Source organism: Vulpes lagopus, chromosome 4 (genome assembly GCF_018345385.1).
Source record: "Vulpes lagopus strain Blue_001 chromosome 4, ASM1834538v1, whole genome shotgun sequence".
Lineage (NCBI taxonomy): Eukaryota > Metazoa > Chordata > Mammalia > Carnivora > Canidae > Vulpes > Vulpes lagopus.
In genome coordinates, this window is record NC_054827.1 from 76,364,232 (window position 1) to 76,382,229 (window position 17,998).

Sequence of the window (17,998 nt, forward strand, 5' to 3'; positions counted from 1 at the left end):
AACCCTTTGTATCTTAAGCCTTGAGGCAAAATGCATATAAGTATTTCTATCCTACAGAGTAACTTTTAAACTTTTTATACTTTTGGATGGAATAGACACTATATGTGAGTCTAAGAACACTTTTGGAGCTTACTAAGTTCTTATACATTTACATAGTGTGAGGGTTTAGTTTATAATTCAATTTGCTCCAAGTCAGAGCAGTTGACATTTTGATTTCAATTTTCACATATTGAAGTGTTGTTACAAATTCTACTTTCTAGCATGTTCATTTGCATTGACTTTTTTTAGATGAACAAGAGTGTGTATCATTAACAGGTTTCTCCTATTTTGAGATAAGGTAAATTCAACATCAAATTTAAATCTATATTCTTAATTAAAAAAATCCATTTGACATAATAGAGCACAAGCACTAGGATATCATGTTATAGACCAATTACAACATTGGTGCCCTCTAAATAAATGGTTAACATCATTGGACAAATAATTTATGAGGCCTATAAATGCAAAAAAAAGTTTTTCTTATGGATGGGGCACCGGGTGACTCAGTCAGTTAAGTATCTAACTGTTAATTTCTGCTCAGGTCACAACCTCAGGGTCTTGAGATTGAACCCCACGTTGGGGTCCGTGCTCAGTGCAGAGTATGCTTGAAATTCTCTTTGTCCCTCTCCCTCTGCTCCTCCTACTGCTCTTTCTCTAAAAAAATAAATAAATAAAATCTTGAAAAACAAACACAAAACTTATGCAGTTTACCTGTATAATGACCATTATGTTAGCAGATGTTACCTAACTGGCAGACTGTTTGCTAAGTCTTCAATTTGAAAGATTCATAATATAAAATGTATTCCTATAGTATTTTCCTCTTGGTTATTCTAAAAGGGAATATATTTACGTCCTGTCTAAGGACACCTTCAATATTTTACATTAAATGTCTATTTTAAGTTTTGTAAAATTAATAGTTACTATTTTCAGGTACACTGAGTGAACTAATGTGAGCTTATTTTTTCTAGCAAAATAGCTGTCCTCACTAAAATTAGCACAGTAATAGCTGACATTTTTTGAGCAATTGTTACCTGTCAGACACTGTCTTTTGCATCGACAAGTCTGAACCTATTTAATACTCATGACACTTCTGTGTGGTAAATACCATCACGAGATCATTTTGAACATAGGGAAACTGGGATATAAAGTTGTAGTGAAAATTTCCAAGGTTCCTCAGCTCACATAGGTTTGATACAAAACCAATGACCTTACTCAATGATCTCTATTATCTGTAAAGTATTTGCAGGATTTCTCCTCTCTGTCTCCATCTCTATGTCCCTTAGTTTGTGTTGCTTGCCCAGAGGACAGATACTGAAATGAAAGTGAAAAATTTAGTTTAGCATTTGCAAATTCCTACACAAAGTATGGGAAAAAGACAAATTGATTTCATAATTGGTTTTGTTATTTTTTTGGTTTATTTCATTTCATCAAGATTTTTGGTCCTCTGTTGACATAGCTTGACCTCAGTGGAGGCAAGCATGTCCTGGAGAAGAGAGGAAGGATGGTTATACATACCTCATGACTATGCCTGTTTGTTCCCTAAGAAGTTGATTTAAAGAAACAAAAAAAAAAACCCAAATCTTAAGATACCTCTTTAAAAATTATAAGATATATTAGCTGAGAAGCTATATTAAAATATATGAAATATTGGGGTCATCAATTTAACTTATTACTTTCACTTAATATTCATCATCACACAAGCATAGTGAATTACACCTTACAAGATCAAGAGGGAAAAAGCATTGTTTCATTTCATTTCACTTTAGAAATCTACAAAGGAAGAAGTTGAGCTTGATGAGAACTCAAGATGAACATCAGCTCTGGAGGGGAAAAGTGCTGAAATAAACAGAAGTTTTTATCAGGTAGTGCATTAAGTTTTATGCAATAAACTAATTAACTAAAAAAAAAAAAAAAAAGCAATTTACACAGATGCCCCGTCAAACACTACAGGGGAAGCACAGATGGGACACTATCAAGTAGCATAATGCTCTAGTACTCATTTATAAAATCTGCATAATTCTTCCAAACATCTGAAGCCCTGTAAAGAAACACATGCTAAATTTAAAAAAATATATATTGCTCTAAATTCAAACACTCTTTTACATACTGCAATATATTTGAGTGGGTGAAGTGCTATTTGTGGGTAGTATTTGCCTCGCATTCAGTAAAGTTTGGAGATGGAAACAAATGTACACATACAGGGAATTCCCTTGAATAAGCAATATATCTGCCCGATATTGCAATGTACATTGTATTTTCAGTGCATTGCTCTCCCTAATTGAATCAATATAGGATATCTTGAGTAGTTGAACCATTCACTTTTTTGAAGATAGGTGTAAAATTCAGGAAACTTTATCTGCACTATAGCAGAGATTTATTTTCTCCTTTTAAATTATTTTGTTTTTCAGGCTTCAAAAGCTCATTTTATTTAATTCGTACTGATGTTACTTGTGTTATAATGTTTTTTGGACTGACGTTCAAAGCAAAAGCACCTAAATTTAATAATCATTGCTAAGTGCACCCATGCATTTTCCTCTAATGATATTAGTGGGCAAATTTATATTGTTTTGCCTTATGCTTATCTTTTAAGGATGTATTTTTGAAAATGACTCTAGTGCCCTAAGCAGTGTGTAGAACAAACATTAACTAAATGCCTGACTCTTCTTTCTCTGACTTATGCCTTATCTTTTCTGCAGAGATTCTTGATAGACCTTTATGATTTTGTTATTTTTTGCTTTTTGTTTTCTTAATGTTATAAGCCAACACATAAAATACAAGAAGTGAAGTTTTGGGTTAAGGTTGGGGCAGGACATGAAAAGCCTCTATGAGCATTGCTTTATTTTTTCTCCAATCTCTCTGCTACCTCTATTATAAAACATACAATATGCAATCTCATTGCCTTTGACCTTATTGGTTTCTTTTTCGCATGGGCAGTAATAATTAATACAGAGCCATTGAGTGATGCGAATATATTCTCAATTGCATTGTTGAACATGCTAAATAATTTAAAACGCACAGAAGACTCTCTAATGCTTGGTGGGGGAGGTAAAACCATACCCATTTGGAAGGGGCAGGGGGTTGGGGGGTCTTTGCTTTTTTGTTTCTATTGAATGCTTTTCGGCTGTACAGCTGGAAAGGGCATTCCTATAGGACTTTAAAGGCAAAGTAGAAAAATGACATAAAAGCTTTGCTTGGATTTGATTGATGCACTCTCATATTTGAAGTTCACTCAGAGCTTTGTGCTAGAAGGCCTGGGTCACTCTATCCAGCACTCTAATGAGACTGTGTGTGAACACTTCCAGCTTTGTAGGCCTTGCTTTAATCAGAGATTGGAAAACACTCCTGACTGATAGGCTCCAGAATCAGATCTAAACAGAAAATAACATGCTCGATTTGGCCTCTGAAGGTGGGTTGAGCAAATCTTTGTGATGTATTGGAGCATTTGCTGAGTGCAAGTGCACGTGGGGTGGTTCCTATTTCTGTCGGCAAATACAAATTTTTCACTCAGCAGGCGTAATCAGAGCTAACTCGAGAGGAGAAATAACAAAAACTCAACAGCCCTTAGCAACTCAGCATGGCATAGAGGGATTTAAGACTTTAGCATTTTATCTCCATCAGTATGAAAATGTATGAGGAAATCTGAACTTTGAAAGTACAAATAAACACATTTAACACATTGCGAGCCACTGATACTGCTGGGCCTTTAGCTGGGCACTTTCAATTCTTCTTCGTCTTCTTTTTTTTTTTTTTAATCAACTGTTTATCAATTTCACTTGAGATTTTCAAATTTCGTACAACTTCTTTCCTAACTGGCACCACTTAACCAGTTAAGTTCATTTGGAAGAGCAAGAAATAATTTAAGTGTACTTCCTAATGAGTTACGAGTACTTAGTGAAAATTTAAAATTTTGTGCTGGATGACAAAAGATAGTGTCATTCACTAAGGAGCAAAAATTATCCTCATGCTTCATGAGAAATACTACAAATCCTAGATATAATCGCCACTCAAAGATACCTGATTCAGAGGTGCTTTTGGAATTCAATTGTAGAACTTTCTTGAAATTGTTTTTAAAAATAATGCAATCATGAAAATAATCATAAAGCAGGCATACCCAGTGCCTTGTTTCCACAATTTTGATATAAGTTCCCATTATTTTGTGATTTTTATCACAAAATATTACTGTCACTTCTTGGAAGAGTGAAATATCAGAACTTAAGATATAAGTGTTTAATATTGAACCTCATGTCCCTTTGTCATCATCATGTCTGATATGTGAGATCCTTCTTAGGGCACTCTATAAGCACTATGTGCCAATGTTGCCCAAGCATCTATGGTGCCAAAGTCCCATCAGTAAGGTAGTCATCATGTATTTTATTATCCAAAGTTAAATGCTTTTAGAATGAAAGAGCCTATTATTAGGCCAAGAGAGCAGATATATTATGGATTGTCTCGGAATACCAGGACATATGGTATTCTACCCACAGGAAAATTCCTGCCCACAGGAAACTTTCTACCTACAGGAAAACTTCCTTTAAGTAATGTTGAAGACTTCTTAATAAATCTTAGAAGGATCATTTATCCATAATGAGAATTTTACTTATCACTCGTCACATACATAGTAGTCTCGAGTCAACTTTGTTTCCAACAGCACGCTCCACGTTTTATAGATTCTTTGGCAATTAAAATATTAGATGTAATCTTGTTTGAAAATGCTAAGGAAATGTTAACAAGTGGTAAATACATCGTGCACTTAAAAAAATTAATAATCAGCCTGACTCCTGGAAGGACCAGAATGATATGAGTGGTTGAAGGGATACTACTTTTTCTCTGACTTTTGGTACTGGAAACATCGTCTTCATCATAAAAGTGGGCATTGGACATCCAAATGAAGAGTGGGAAACTAATAGAATTCCATAGTCCATATTCTGAATTATGTTCTAACCTTATTCTACCCTTTCCCTTAACCCCTGGAGATGTTTATTATGAACCCAAAGAAACTGCTGGATCATAGGATTCTGCTTCCCATAAAGGAGCCAGGGATGTGCTGCTCTCAAAATTGTAAATTCTGGGATCGAATAGTCTAGATAAATCTCTCCTTTCTCCATTGCTTAAATAATCTTACCTACTCCTTGGGTCTGTTTTTCAGGCTGCAAGTGAATTCTTTGGCTCAAATTAAATTGCCCTTTCTCTTTTTCTCTTGCTGCCTCTCTGCAACAATGTTTAAAAATAATAAACCTGATATGAGGAAATCTTGTAAACCATCTAATCCCTTTGGCTTTTATATTACATAATTTGCATAAATGTTTGCATGTATATCATAAAATAGTTTGTTGAATGAGTAAATAAATATAACTACATTAAAAGGTTAGTGCAAACATTTTTATATATACTTAAATGAATAATTATACAAACACAAGTTTGTAAATATTTTAATGTTTCTTCCTAAAGGGTTTGTTTGTTCAAATTTCCATTTATTTTAAAAGTGAAAAAAGGTTATAAGCTATGAAGTTGAATCTCTGCAGCTCACCAGTTGGCAAGTATATACGATTCTACATGTGCCACAGTTGTTCTTATCTTTGGACTTTTTGTTTTATGTAATTTCACGTACAATATATGTAATTTTCTTTTAACTTGGAAAGAATTAGTAAAACTAAAATGGTCACAAAAGACTCATGCTCTCACTAAAATGAGAAAAAAATGGATTAGATGTTAAAATATCATGGTGTTTAAGATCATAGAGAGTAAATATAGACGGATAGACTTGTGTATGCCATGTACTTATTTCTGGTAAGATTTCAGTATATTTGGGGTTGTTGTCAGGTGGCACATAGAACTACTTTAAGTGCAGCAGTAATCTGGTATGATTATTATTTGGTATCACATTATAATACTGTTTATAACCTTAACTACTCCTTTTCTCTTTTCTACCACAACCAGTCTAAGACTAATCTCTGTCCACTCTACTTTCTAAATAGCTGTCAGACAGGGCTGCTTCTCTCTGAAAGCCTGTCACTGATCTAGCTCAGCCCGTAGTCTCCTACGTGAACTGTTTGCCTCCACTTTTGTCACTTTTCAATCCGTTCTCCACATTGTGAGGATAGGCTTCTAAAATGCAAATTTTGGATCATTCTCCTGCTTACAACTCTTGGAAGCGCTCCCCGACTTGCAGATAAAGCTGAACTCCTAACACTGCGTACAACTTCCTCTCTACCCTGGTCCTTGCTGACCTGCCACCCACACCATCCTGTCAATCCTGCAGTGCTGGCTCCCGCTCATTTTCCCAAACATTCTTCTTCTTTCTTTTTTTGACCCCTCCCCTTTTCCTTCTACAGTAATTTAGTTCTTTCCATCATTCAGGCCTGTTTTGCCACTCCCCCTCAAAACTTTCTGTGATTTTTGAAGTCTGGTTACAATGTTCCCACCCTGTGCGCCTATCGTCATCAATAGTTGCTTTATGGTACTTGTCCATTTATTTATCTGAACTCCTCTATTGTAAACTTCACAATATTCTCTACCTTTTTTATTCTTATTCACAATAATAAACCAGAGGTAAATGTAGTATCTGGTACATAGTATGTGTTCAGTGTTTGTTTATTTACTTAATGAATGAAATAACCACCTCTATGAGAACAGGCTGATATTAAGGACACATACATTTCCATCTTGTTAACCACATTTCCTAGGCACAATTCTATGTAGAGATCTGGCTTCAATTACATGAAGCAATTTGCAAATTTATCATTTGATTTTGAATGTTTAGCCATCCATTCTAATTGTTTTTCTCCTTTGTAAATAAATTCTTACCTTTCTCTTACTTTGTCTCGCTGTTTCTATCTCTGGTCCTGGCTACGTTTCAAAGTAAAATACACACCAGTAGGTCACAGAATAAACAGTAAGCCTTTTCCATGAAATGCTGAGAATGAATTTCAAAAGCTTGGAAGAAAGAATGTTGACATGGATTCTCAGTCTGTATTGGTAGTTATTAACAGAGGCATTTACATTAGTGCGTACTTCTACGTAAAGAAAAAAGTCATACTGTATGTAAGTTATTGTTACTTCACTGTGAAGTGAATGTACACTCACTTAGCTGTTAATTTTATATTAAGCCATTTTTAAGATCGGGGATCATATTTTATCTTCTCCCTTTCATACTTCTGGGTCTGCATCTTATTTTATGCATCTGAATGATGTTTCGGGATGGATAAACATTTAAATATTTAACCAATACATTTAATTAGCGAATTGAATTGATTGTAATATTTTCCTATCTGTAACTGTGACACAATTAAGTTTATAAGAGGAACATATTTAATATATAATAAATAAATAAAACTCATAAAAGTAAGTATCCCAGATTTCTTCCTTCTTATTCTAATTATTTTTAGTTTCCTAAAATAAAATGGACGTGGAAAAAATGAGACAGGGATAAATCTATTTGTCTTAAAAAGCATGAAGTTGGAAGTAAAGAAAATATCTAATTCAGGCCAATTTAACTGTAACAAGAGGAAAAAAATCTAAGTATTAAATAAGTCAATTGAAATATAAACAAGTAAGTTGGACAATACATTTGGTTGGAAAGATCAAGTACCAAACATGTTAAAAGAGACTTGAGATAGCGTGCTTCATGTTGGATATACGGTTGACCCTGAACAACCACAGGAGATTGGGCACCAACATCCCATATAGTCAAAAACCCGAGCTCCAATTAAAAAAAAATATACAAACCCCCCAAAAAACTTGTGTATGCCTTTTGACTCCCTAAAACTTAACTACCAGTAGCCTACCATTGGTTGGAAGCCTTACTGATAACATATGCAGTTGATTTAACCATGTTTTATACATTATATGCATTTTATATTCTTATAATAAAGTAAGCTGGAGAAAAGAAAATGTCTGAAGAAAATTGTAGGAATAGAAAATACATTAATTATCCCCAAATTCCATGTGTAAGTGGACCTGCTCAGTTCAAACATGTGTTGTTCAAGGGTCGACTGAAATTTCTAAGTGTTTTATGTTTACTCATAGGCCCAGTTGCCTTTCTCTTTGCCTCTCAATTTTTTATCTGATTTCATGAGCTAAAATGTTTCCGTAAAGTTTAATTGATAACGACACATGACTTAGCATTTTCTAACACGTGACACCTTTTTTTTCTGTGATGGGACCACAAATGATAAGCGAGACATTTCTCTTGAGTGAGCATTATGGCTCTGGTTCTGACAGTACAAGAGGGAAGCAACATTTATTTGAGCAGTTCATATTCCTCTCCAAATTGGATAGCCCCAAAGCTGCATGCTCAGAGCCCCAGACGAGTGTGTCCACTGCGTTGGCACTTAAACAATTTGCACTGTTACTTCCATGCAGGTAGAGAGCTTAAAGGATGCCTTAGAGGGCCAGACCAACAACCGTAAGATAGATTTTATTGAGTAGCCCAATAGTTAGTTTCCATGATAGGAAACATAGAAACCTAGGGCTAGGATATTTAATTCAAGTTCCCTCTGCTTCATTATTTAATTATATAAATAAAAAATACTTAAACATTGCTTCTGTTTGTATAATTGAAATTCTCTTGGCAAAGTCAGGGTTTATCAGTTACTACGTCATGGACACAGAGTTTACTTACTAAGATCAAGTGCTTCTTTTTGCTGACACAAGAAAGCTCATTTCTACTCAATGTTTTTCAAAGTACTCTATGTTTCTTTAGTATTTTTTTAAGACACATAGCAGTTTTCTAATAGCATTAATAGATACATAGCTTAAAATGTCCCAAGTCGTTTTGGCTTAAAACTGAAAGTTCAAGGTGTTTCCAGAGGTTACATGTGATTGAATCATCCCCCTCCCTTTTTTTTTTAAGCAGCACTGTTCAGTAAGTCATCCTAATAGAACTTCAGCAATCATCATGATTGTTTGTTTATCGACATATCATGTTGGTTGAGATAGTTTATTACAAAGAGAATTTGATATTTGATTGGTAAAGTAGAAATTAGAGAATATCAATTTTGTTTTTCAGTGCTTTGGTTAGTGTTTTCTTCTAGTAGTCTTCTCAGGTGTTTTCTTTTTGTAAAATACAATTTGTTCTTAAGTCATTAGGCCTTCTCTAAAGTGATGATACAGAAAAAAATAAGCTATTAAAAAATGAAAGGACTGCTTACATTTATTTCCTACTAAAATTCTAAATATTTCTCCTTAACTATTCTGTTTTTTTTTTAATGCATTTTAAGTTTTTTTCAGTTTCAGGCAAATTGTGGAAAGCAATTAGATATGATTCCAAGGGATAAAAATATATAAGGTAAGATAGGACTTATCATCATTAAACTACATCATTAAACTACAAAGAAACAAAACTGAAATAAGTCACTTCCTTTCCAAAGAAAAGAATCTCAGTGTTTTTAAATCAAGGGGAAAAAAAAGCAAAGGTCTAACTGCCATGTAAACTCATTTTAAATGTCATGTCTTATTAGAACCTAATAATCAGAATGCCTATTTCCCCTTTTTGCTTGAGCTATCAAATTTGTCAAAATTTTATGATAATTCATCCCATCATTCCTTAGACATTTAAATGACAGACAGTCATAGTAAAGGGGAAAAAAGCCTCTGTAATCCTACTCCTCATGTTAAAACTGCCTCCGGAGAGATTTTAAAAATATTCCATATTATAGCATGTGGAGCAGCTAAACTTCTCAATTCCACTTATGACTCCCTGCCTTTTTGGAAAATGACGATAAATTGGCTACCTACCAGTCTTGACCTTTTGACTTCTGAACCATGGCTGACCAAATCTTTGCTGACCTGTTTAAGTCAGTAGCTCTAGTATCTCTTAGATCCTCTCCCAAAGGGTCTGAAGCTTTCTCTCTCCTGAACGGGTAAGCTCCCCCTCTAGTGTTCACTGCTCATCAGATTATTCCTCCAACAAATAAGGGAACTGCCTGGTTTGGGGCTCCCCACAGACAGACATAGCTTGGAGTGACATTTATAAGTGTTTTATGGCACAAAGAGGAAGAGGTAAGCATGAATTCTACATTTTAAAATATGTTCTTTCCTTTTGAAAGCATCCCAACTGTTTGGCTCTGGAAGTCTAGGAAATGCTGTTTTGTGTGCCTTGCAGGCAGAATGTAGGCTGAATAGATAGGATGATTTTGGAAGCTATGTGATGACCTGGTAAAAATGATCCTTTCTCTTGAGAAATTGGAAGCCTTGTTACAAATAAGTGATTTTTTATTGAAAGTTGACAACCCAGGAGCTCTTTATTTGCAGACCAACTACCAGTAGAGAGGAGCAGGATTGTGAAGTAGAGAGGGCTGGAGGCTCCAGCTTTTTTTTTTTTTTCCCAAGAATTTTGAGAAAGACCAGTAAAAGAATTAAAACCTCTCCATATGCTGTTACAAAGAGCTTGGGTAAATAAGGTCCTGTACACTGTAAGGCTTATTCGTACTATATCTGGAACAGAATCACTGAAAGAAAGTACAATGGATACTGGTAATAGTTTTAAAATGTGTTGGTCTCAGAGGTTAAAAGTTCAGCCACTGCATTAAATCTAGTGTTGAAACTTCAGTGAGACATAATTCAGAATTTATCATGAAGTTGAAAGAAAGAAAGAAAGAAAGAAAGAAAGAAAGAAAGAAAGATCACACAAAAGGAAAAAAAATAAAAGAAAAATCTGAAATAGTCCTGAGAGGTTAAACCTCTGCAGTTGGTTACCAAACTAAAATCTAGAAGGTTCATTCATTTTGAATCATGGCACACCATGTTAAATTAAAAACCAAAAACAACCCAGAATACATACACCAAGATCTTTAAAGAAGGCCCAAAGGATCCTTCTATTTAAGTAATTGCTTCAAGTTTTCATAGGATAGGCTATGTCATAGAATAGGTCATATAATTCATTTAAAATTCAGGTTGGAAATAGCATGATGACATTAAATTAGCTTTGGTGTTAATCAACTGAATTTTGGAGAATAATCAAAGCCTTCAAGCAATATTTTTCTTGATATCATGATTCTAAAAACATGCTTGGTTAAAATTATTCTTGTGTTACAAGTTAGCATACATTTCTTAATGACTAAGACTTTTAAAACTGATGATGAATAAAGATGACCTCCTAAACTCAAGGGAGAAACTTCCTTTTAAAGTGTTCTGTTTTCATATTCATGATCAAATCATCACTACTATCCCATCACTAAACATGTACCAAGTACCTACAAATTATATAAAACATACATCCTGTGAGAACCCAACTTCCATTTTGTTATGGTGGTTTTGGTCTAATAAATAAAATATTTTCTAAAGTAAAGGTAAAGCATTCCTTAAAAATATTTCTTCATTTGTTGTTTTTCTCTTTACTGGGTCATTTCAACTAGATTGCTTAATTTGGCAGCAGAAGAATGCCTTCAAGCACTGCAATGTTAAACCATCTTGAATTTTTCCTATTTTCAATTTTTCTGGTTTTGTGTTTTACTAAATTTCATTTTAGTGCTCTCTTTTAAAGTTGACTGATGGGTCTTCTTAAAAAGATCACCCTTCGTGAACTGATAGGATCAGGTGAGTAGGGCCTATCTTTGATCCACAGGAGCCCCTTTGAAGGTTTAAAGTCCTAGTATGGTCCATGGGTCCATTTAGTTTTGAACTCCTTGGATGAGACTGACAACACAAAGGATGATCATTTCCACTGAGCTGAGGGTTTTCCAGGTGGACACTCTGCTCTGAACTGGACTGAGATCACACACACTTCTCTCTGCACAGTTGTTTGACAGGAAGATCCATCAATTGCATGTCTCATACTAGATTGCATTATAAGACACACAGAATTAATTGGAGGCCAGCACAAATATAATAACACCCTTAGTTTTCTGTTGTTTTTTAGATGGTGCTCTAAGCCACTGGTTTTGGTAAACTTTAGACCATCAATAAAATTCTAGAGAAAATAGAATGCCATGTATAACAGGAAAACTGAATTTTGTAAATTTTCACAGTAAACTTAGTTGTACAAAATTCACATCAAAATTTGTAGTATGAAGGAGGTCACAAGTTAGCTTGACTAATTTTTAATTGCTAGAGATTATATGGCATTGCAAAGAATAGATGATGGGGCTCCTGTTTATCAAAGTGATTACAGAAAAACACACAGAAAGATAGGGAAAACAACAAAAATAAAAGCATGAAATAAAGTTAACTACACAGAACTCTAAGGGTCCTGCTAGTTTGGAGTGACTTATAATACGATTATAAAATATAAGAACCATAAGAGACCTTACGGATGATCTCATCTACTTTACCTATTAGCCAAATCTCAGACCCAGGAAAACTTAGAAGTATGTTGTTTGCTTAATATTATGTGGTTACAAAATGGAGATCAAAGCATTGGATCTTTGTCTTTGGTTTTCAGTTGCAGTGCTCTTTTTACCAAGTGAGCTTCGGTGGTGCCCTGAAGGTAGAGAGGGGTGGTTTTACAGAAATAGAAAGAAAGAGATATTTTTGGAAAGCTCAGAATAGGTGGGGGTTAGTCAAGGAGTTGGGAAATATTTAGAGAGGATGCAAGTTAAATTTTTTATGGGAGTAAGAGGTACTTGTTAAACTCTTAAAACTCATCATCTTGGAATATACTTTCACTAAAATAAAAACTAGTAAGATACAATTTGTTATTGAGACAGGGAATTAAAGAACAAATGATGGTTGACTGAACCATATACTTCATAACAAAGATATTAATTACTAATTGGGTCTCTATAATAAATCCACAGTCCTGGGCCCTGGAAAAGGTATAAGTTCTTAGGATTACAGTGAAAACTATGGTCAAATGGGCTCATTTATTTTCAGAAGAAATTGTTCATTCATTGATTAATCAGCAGCCATTCCAGTGGTGATGAGGAAAAGCTGTTAGAGGACTTTTGAACATAAGAAGGAAATGAAAGGTGCTAGCTTTGAAAGTAGTCTAAGTAGGAAAAAGTCTTAGATTTAGTTAAAAAAATGGTCATAAGGAGTAGAGATGACACCTTTCAGAATTAGAAATCAGGAAGGAAATAAGGAGGCACCTTTACTTGCAGGGACTGGTAGCTGGAAAATGTGGTTCATGGTTCTCATTGTGATGCTGAAATACTTGAACTAAATAAGAAACGGAGTATCATTGGCATTTAAATTTAAGACAAAACTTGAGAATTACAAATTATTCTTTAGTGTAAGTGCAAAGAACACATACATTACACGTGAATCAAATTGCTTAGAATCAATTTTAATTAGTGGAAATTGCTAGTCCACACACTATACAAATTATTGTGGGTGTATTGAAATGTGATTATTTTGATCACCCTATGTAACTTCTATTCATTTATAAGAACTTACATTATCAATTGTCTCCATTTGGAGGGTTGCATTGTTACCCCTGTCCTCTCTTGCTCCCTTCCTCCTCACTCTGTTAGGAGCCTAGCTCATTGCTTTATTTAGATACTATCCTTTCCCACACTGCAACTATAGATTTCCTCATTTTGTTTAGCCAAAAAATACTCAGAAGTGGTGATTATATCTTTCTTTTCTACATCTACATAAATTTGTGTGTCATCCTTACACAGGGGCCATACTAATCTTCTCTGTCATTCCAAAGTTTAGTTATGTGTGCTGCCCAAGTGAGCTTTCTTTTCTACATCTACACTGTCCTCTTCTCAGTGTCTGGCAGATAGTAGACACTCAATAAAAAAAATTGTTACATGAATGAAACCTTTGCTGAAAGATTAGAATAAAGAAAACTGGTTTCTCAGTGTTTGTTCTACAAATTACTCATTATTTTGAAGATGTGGCAATGAAGTTTCCATGACACTCAATATTTTGTTTTGTTTTTTTTTTTTCAAGGTGAAATGATGTATTCAAAATTGGAGTCATACGTGGAGATTATGACTTTCATTCTAAAGTTATACAGTAATTATAAAACTGCTTTGCTTTAGAATGTCAAAATTATATCTCTTTTAACAAGTATTTCTTTATATACTATACAGTACCAACACAGGCAGTACTTCTTAATCTCATTAAATTTTCAGTGATAGATTAACCATTTTACAACATGTAGCGAATATTTTAGGAATGTCCTGGCAGCAGAGTAATAATTAAATGTTCTTTTCTTTATGAAGTTCTATACGAGGGGGAGAGTCGGATGATAAATAAATGTGACAAAAATGCAACAGATGAAAGGAATAGCCGAATATGGGAGTTATAGAATGCTAAAAAAAGATCATACCTGAAGTCGCTGTATGTCGTATATATGTTATGGTGGCAGGTCACCAAGTCTCTGCCTATGTTTGTGCCAGTATTATTCTATACAAACACAACAGTGTGTCCAATTGTTTGTTCTTATTTTTTTTTTTTTTTTAGAGATTCAATCCAAGAATATCATGGTTGGAGCTTCAGTGTGTTTTCAAGTATATATTGAAAACTCCCAATATCACAATGGCTTGAGTATTTTGCTGTTGGTTATTCTCCAGACATATTCAGGGCAATGTAATTTGTAGCAGAAATTATTACTTAATAATGTTTGAGAGATATGGGGGAAATACCCAGAAATAAACCACAAGATTCTTTGATAAACAATGGAAATGATGAAGAAAGAAGAAAAGGGGCAATAATAGGTTCCTGGCAATCATTAGGAAAAACAAAGCAGATGAACTCTTACAAAACTTACACTTCCAGCAAGATATCAGGTAAATTGAACAGGACTTAAAACAATATTATAGACACATCTTTAAAAGTTGACGTAATAGAAGGTGTAAAAAATGAAACTGGTTGCAAATTAGTCATTCTACTTTCAGGAAATTCCATAAACCTAGAAGTGTGGCTGATGGAATTTAAGTAGGAATTTAAAGAAACAGAAACAGCCATGACACGATTAGAGAAGGGTATAGTATTTACGAGATAAAATAGATCTTAGAGGGAGATTTAGATAAAAATTTTATCCTTATAGATGAAACTAAATCGAGGGAAACTGTTGAGTACAGACCACCTTGCAAGAGAGAAGATGTGGATAATGCTGTCATAACATAAATGCTAACATAAGCCTAGCTCCTTTGCTTACTTCCCTCATATCTCTTATCATATCATATGAATGTAAACTTCTTGGTTATAGGAGCTATCTCTCACATACCACTGAAATCCTGCTGTTTAGCATAGAACCTGGTAGGATAGTTCTATAAATCCTCACAAATAGTTCTTATAAGTGCTTGATTACTGCATTGCTTGCTGAATAAACAAATGAAAGAATGATGAATGAATATATGGCTAACTCTATGCAGACTATGATAAGTTAGAAGGCCAACAGCAGAGCATCTACAGAACTTAGTTTACTTTTGGAAAATTTACTCTCACACTTTTAAGAATGAGAAGAATGGCCTATTCAATCTTAATTCCAATAAAAATAAAATCAAAATTATTGAGTGTGAAGCATATGCCAAACCAACTTACTTATGTTAAGTTGATTCACACCACAACCACCTGAGACATATGTTATCCTCCATGAGAAGAAAAAGAAACCAAAGTCTAAGAGAAATTAAGTGAAACACCCAAAGTAATGCAGCTTATAAACAGCAGAGCTAGATTTGAAGGCACCTGGCTGACTGCACAGCCAATGCCCAGTGCCTTTCTGTTTTTCCATGCTGCCTTCTATTGAAACATGATTTGAAGAAGTGGTATTTAAACACCTAGAAGGATGTGATATTATTAACTTAGAATTTATAAAAACATGGAAAGGAGCATTGAATATAATTTAACTTATACCCTAGACTTTAAGGAGACACATTTCAAAAATGTTGAGAGAAAAGAGAGTTGATTACATGGTCATCCATTTTGAAACAGAAGATGGCTCGCTCCAGTGTTGTAAAAGGCTCTAGAAAATGAAATTACCAGTAAAATCACTGAACTGCATTCTTCTAAATCCTGGTTTTGTCACTTACTTGTGTATAATTCTGGGGACAGGGCTTCTCTGCACCTCAGTTTCCTAATTTATAAAACAGTGGTAACAGCCCTACTGTCCTTACAAAGCAATTGGACAATTGCATGAGATGTAAATGTAAAGAAAATTTAGAATACATGATTGGCACATAGTAGACATTTAATGAATGTTAGCTATTATACTGAAGTTGGAAACATTCGAGTATCCAAATGGTTCTATGATAAAAGACAGAGGATCAAACAAGTGGCAGCAGAGAGAAGGGAGTAAGTCAAGACGGTAGGGGACAAAGGTCAGTGGAACCAATTGGAACTGAAAAGTCAATTCTCTTTAGAGAAAGGGTTGCAACAGCAGTCTAAATTTCTGAAGAATAAAGTGATTCTGGAAAAGTTAAATATTTTCTACTGTGGCCCTGGGTGGCACAAGTGGTATGGTCTGACTGGCCATCGGCTTTTCAGAGAATAAAAATATCAGGAATCAAAAAGAAGTTAAAATCTGGGGAAAAGTGACAAAAAATTTATAGGATTAAATATAATAGAAATAAATATAAAAGTCTGCATTGAGGTCAAAAGGTCAAAATGTAGAAAAATTGGCATTATCTTGGAAACAAATTTGTTTATTGATTACTGAAAATTATTTTTATGTAGAATACTTACCGCTAATGTGTATTTTTAAAACATATTCATCTGTAACGTGTACTTACTAGAATATATGCTTCCAGATAACAGGGAGCTCATGCCTCTGGTCCACAGAAGCCCACGATGTGCTTAGGGCAGTGAGCGGCACCAATGGAGGTATTCTGGAAATTTTTTTTTCAGTGAAGGCACTGATTTCACCTTACCTTTGTGGAGGAAGTTACTAAACCTGTCTAGGCTCCTGAGTCTTTATCTGCAAACCTGTTACAATAAATGAGATAATATACATAAAGTGCTTGACATGATGCCTGGCACATTGCAGCTTCTCATAAATGCTAATTTTATTCTTCCTGCCTAGTGCTGCTGTGCAGTGGATAAATCCTGTGCTTTGTAGAGGCATTCTGTGGTATGGAATGCCACAGGACTAGTCTTTTTTTAAATACTAGGCCTCAGAAACTACATAATCTTGTTTTTTTTTAATCTTTGTTAGATACTCCTAAATTATTTTACAATGAATGTTGCTATTTACACTATATCTTTAGTAAAATATTGATTAAAAATCAAAGAAATTCATTTATATTAAAGTCAGTAAGAATTTATTGATTTTTATTACATTACATACAGAGAATACCATTTTTGTCTTCAAAAACTCTATATGGCCCAGCTGGGTGGACTTAGATTAAAGAGCTATATTGCAAGGAGTATATTTTAAAAAATGTACAGAGGAACTAGAGTCATCATTATTTTCAGTATATAATTTTTTTTAACAGGTAGTATTGAACTCTTGGAGACATTAATTTTAATACTAATAATTGTGTACTCAAAGTTTCCTCTGGTTAGGCACTCCAGAGCAGTAAAACAAATCACAAAGGATTAGTTAGCTATATTTTTAAACTTCAACTCCAAATGAAAACAATTATATTGGAGACATGCATTTAAGAGATGGGTGAATCATAAGGTCAAATTATCTTTAAAACAGAATCAAATGACCATTGAAATCTCTTACAAAAGACATTTGGCTTTGGAAAATTGTTTTCTTTTACTTGAGACTCAGCAGTTATACATTTGCTGTTTTAAAATTACTTCTAAAGATTATCTTTGTATTATAATGGAATTGTTGTGCAAATAGGGTTAATACATAAAATGAGGGCTATTACGGTCTCCCTTATAGTTCTATTGCTATCGCAGAGTCCTCCTAGGTATCTGTACAGTCTGCCCTCTGCTGCCCTAGGCCTGTGCTGCCAAAGTCACTTTCCCCAGCTTAGCAGCTCTGAAGTAAAAGGCCAGTTCTGAGCTCCAAAAGAGACTCGATGTATGTAGCCTAAATTCAAATTAAAAAAATCGAATATATCAAAGGCTGATTTTGAAAGAAGGCTTTCCATTATTAAAAATCAAAACAACATAA

General features: G+C 34.3%; 1 pseudogene; it reads right to left on the bottom strand.

Annotated features, from left to right (window-relative positions):
- Window positions 1–13,553: 13,553 nt before the first annotated feature.
- Window positions 13,554–13,652, bottom strand: LOC121490240 (annotated as a pseudogene).
- Window positions 13,653–17,998: the final 4,346 nt, after the last annotated feature.